Source organism: Jaculus jaculus, chromosome 1 (genome assembly GCF_020740685.1).
Source record: "Jaculus jaculus isolate mJacJac1 chromosome 1, mJacJac1.mat.Y.cur, whole genome shotgun sequence".
NCBI classification, from domain to species: Eukaryota; Metazoa; Chordata; class Mammalia; order Rodentia; family Dipodidae; genus Jaculus; species Jaculus jaculus.
This window is the reverse complement of record NC_059102.1, coordinates 172,775,536-172,779,422: the sequence shown is the minus strand read 5'-3', so window position 1 is coordinate 172,779,422 and position 3,887 is coordinate 172,775,536. Positions and strand designations below refer to the sequence as shown.

The 3,887-nt window shown below is 37.9% G+C and overlaps 1 pseudogene; it reads left to right on the top strand.

The window, feature by feature from the left end:
* The first annotated feature begins 2,211 nt into the window (after positions 1–2,211).
* On the top strand, positions 2,212–3,193 carry LOC105944709 (annotated as a pseudogene).
* Positions 3,194–3,887: the final 694 nt, after the last annotated feature.

Sequence of the window (3,887 nt, the reverse complement as noted above, 5' to 3'; positions counted from 1 at the left end):
GGTTCTTGACGAAAAAGGTATTTAGAAGGGAAGTAACTTAAATGGCAATAGGTGTTATCTTAAGAGAGATTTACTTAAAGATACCAAATGAGTCTGAATATGAAGTTTGACAGATAGGTCTCGTATAACTGCATGAAAGATCTTATGGACTGACTTTGAGTAGAGTAGCATGATCATGTAGGGATGGAATGTAGTACATAAAGACATGAAATTCTCTTGGACCTTGAAAAAAGCAGCTATTGACAATTATTTTGCTATTTGCCATTACTTGGACAGATTGTATTGTTAAGCAATAAAAATGCAATAACCTCTGAACCTCAATCACATTAAAAGCCAAAACATCTTAAATCTGTGGAAAAGATTTTCCTAGTTTCTGCAGCCTATCTGTCTTTTAAAATTTATTCATTTTCAAGCTTCTTTGTTAAGTGGTTATAAAAATTCATATAACCTCTTTCATGGTAGAACTCTTTCTAACAGTAAGTTGAATCTTCTTTCTAAATATTTTATTTTTATTTATTTGATAGAGAATGAGGCAGAGAGGGGGGGGGGGAAAGGAGCACAAAAGGGCCTCCAGCCACTGTAAACAAACTCCAGACACGTGTGCCACCTTGTGCAACTGGCATGCATGGGTCATGGAGAATTGAAATAAGGTCCTTTAATTTGCAGGCAAATGACTTAACCACCAAGCTGTCTTTCCAGCCGTCTTTTTTGCTGCAGCCCTGGTATTTCATATTTGGCTCACAGTAATTCATTTATTGGTTCTGTAAAGCTGACAAGTCACTGAAAAGCCTGGAGTGGAAACATTCTGGGCTGAGCAAGCAGCCTTTGTGAAGAGTCTGGGGTGAGAATGTACTCAGCATGTTCAACATGTTCACATGAAGATCAACGTGCCCAGGGAGAATCTGGTGGAAAAATGTCAGGGGGTTTAGAGATCGGTGGGAAGGCGCCTCTCACAGGCACCACAAAATGTCTATAGTTCAGCCCAGTTATGAGAGTAAGCCTTGCACCACATTACCAAATCAGAAGCATGCTATGTTTCCTCCATCCGTTTTATAATGAATCACTGATCCAGAATACAGATCAGAGGACTTCAGGTGCAAATACAAGATTTCATATTAGACTTAACAAGTGACATAGGAAAAGACTAACTATACAATGTTTGAAAAGAAAACTTGACAAGTCTCCCTGATGTATCATACATAAGGTATAAAGTCAAGCATGTGAGATAAATACCAGGATAAACATGAACTATGAAATTAATTGGGATATTTGGAGAGAAATAGACTTATGAAACAAAAGCAATTATTTTAGTGAGCCCATATTACCTGTTGTTGATTTGGAGCAGAGAAGGTGCAGAACACCATGGATCCACGAGATATTCCTTGCTGCTGGGAGTAAATAAAAACTGAAAGGAGATGACTCCTGTGGTACAGCAATACTCATGTAAGGGTGAGGGTCTGAGTTCAGATCCCCAGCATTCACAGAAGTGTCAGGTGTGGTGGTGTGCATCTGTAAGCCCAGAGTTTGGGAAGAAGAAACAGGTGGGTCCCCAGGGCAAGGGGAAAAGCTAGACTAGTTGAATGTTGAGTTCTGTGTTTAATGAAGGACTATACCTCAATAAATACCATGGTGAGTGATTGAGGAAATGCCCATCAACCTCTGTTCTCTACAGACATGTGCATCCACACCATGTGTACTCACACATATCAAGACATGCATACACACACATACATGCACCCCACTCACATACCCAATAGAAAGGGATTTAGGAAACTCTCAAGAAATATATAACGTCCAATTTGCACAGACTTGCACTTGCTAGCAGTGATTAAAGCATGTCTATACATAATCATCCATGAGGCCCAGCCATTCACCCAAGTGTAACAGTGACCATGTCTGAGGAACAAGTATCTTGATTCCTAATAAAGAACACTAGGGGAGTGAAGTTAAATTCCATGTGGATTAGCAGAGTTCAGGGGAAAGCTGCATGATAGCCAGCACAGCATGGGGCAAGGACCTCAAATTCCCCAAGTTGATGCTTACATAGGCACCACAAAAGGCAGCTTTTACATTACTGAGGAAATTATCCTGAGTTCAAACTCTTTGTAAAGTTATTTTGTTTCAAAACTCATTGATTAGGTTGAGAAATTTTATATGTGTGTGTGTGTGTGTGTGTGTGTGTGTGTATTCTACACTTTCCTGTTACAGAATATGAAGAGGAACATACATCTAAAACACAATGGAGCTGGAGCCACTGAGTTTATTCTGCTGGGACCAACCAGCCGGACAGAGCTGCAGCCCAATCTTTTTATGGTATTTCTCTTGATTTACCTCATCACCCTGACTCGGAACATTGGGATGATTTTATTAATCAGATTTACTCCCCGGATGCAAACTCCCATGTGGTTTTTCCTCTCCTATTTAGCATGTGTGGATATATGTTATTTTACTAATGTTTCTCCTCTGATACTTATTAACTTCTTGTCTGAGAAAAAGACATTTTTCTACACAGGGTGCCTGATTTAATGTTTTGTGTTTATGACTCCACTCCTTACTGAGTATTACATGCTTAGTGCCATGGCATATTACAGGTATTTGGCAATTTGCAATCATCTACATTACAGCAGAAAAATTTCCCAGCCAGCTTGTATTTTCCTGGTCTCTTTTCCCTATTTCTGGGGCTATATGGTGGGCACCATTCAGATTATATTGACCCCACATTTGTCCTTCTGTGGACCCAACACCATCAACCATTTCTACTGTGCTGACCCATCCCTCTTAATGTTAACATGTTCTGACACTTACATAAAACACATGGTCTTGTTTGTGTCAGCTGGGATTAAACTCACAAGCTCCCTTCTCATCATCCTCATCTCCTACAGTTCCATCTTCACTACCATCATGAAGACAGGTTCCAGTGAAGGGCAGAGGTAAGCTTTCTCCACCCGGACTTCTCACCTGACAGCATTAACTATGTTCTATGGGTCCCTCTTCTGGATGTACTTGAGACCAGCCAACAAGAGGTCTGTTGAGCAAGGCAAGATTGTGGCAGTGTTTTGTATTCTTGTGAGTCCCATGTCCCATCTATCTATCTACAGCCTGAAGAACAAAGATGAAACAGGCATTGAGGAGAGTGTTTATAAGAAATCTTGGTAAAATGGAGAAAAGTTCTATCTCTACAATCTCACAATGAAATATTTAAAATTCTTTCAATTGTTCTACTTGAATGCAATTCTCTGGAATAAAAATAATACAGTTTTGTATATACATAGCTTGGGATCAAGAGACTATCAATGTAAATATTGGTGGTGAAAGCTGTTGGAAGTAATGGTCAAAAGGAAATGGGGCAGCTGACATACAATGCTCATGGCTGAACATAGTCATGTGTTCATCTTAATAGTTCCTTTGTTTGACTCCCCAACAGATCACTTCTTCCTTTCACATCAAAGATCAGTATTGCAGAATTGAGCTTCCCTGTGATCAAGCTAGTTTATAGCATATCTCCTGATAGGAAATTTTCTCCATTTATTTGATATGTTATATCATTTTCTTTAATATAATCTCATTGTCATCCCTAAGTAATATTTCTAATCTGAGATGCTTTTTGACTTCATTCTTGTAGAAATTTATGTCCACTTATGAATTTAAAATCATACATGTGTTATTTCAGCAAAATAAAAAAATATATTTTGAGCCTAAAATGTCTCATTAATTTCCTTTAGTTAAAACCAATTACTTCTTAACAAGAAACACCAATTTCTGATTTAGAATTATTATAAAATACAGGTTATTCATATCATTTTATCCCTAAAACTTTACTAATAACTTTTTAAAAATTTATTTAATTTAATATAATTTTAAACATATGTCAACCAAAATCTTTACAA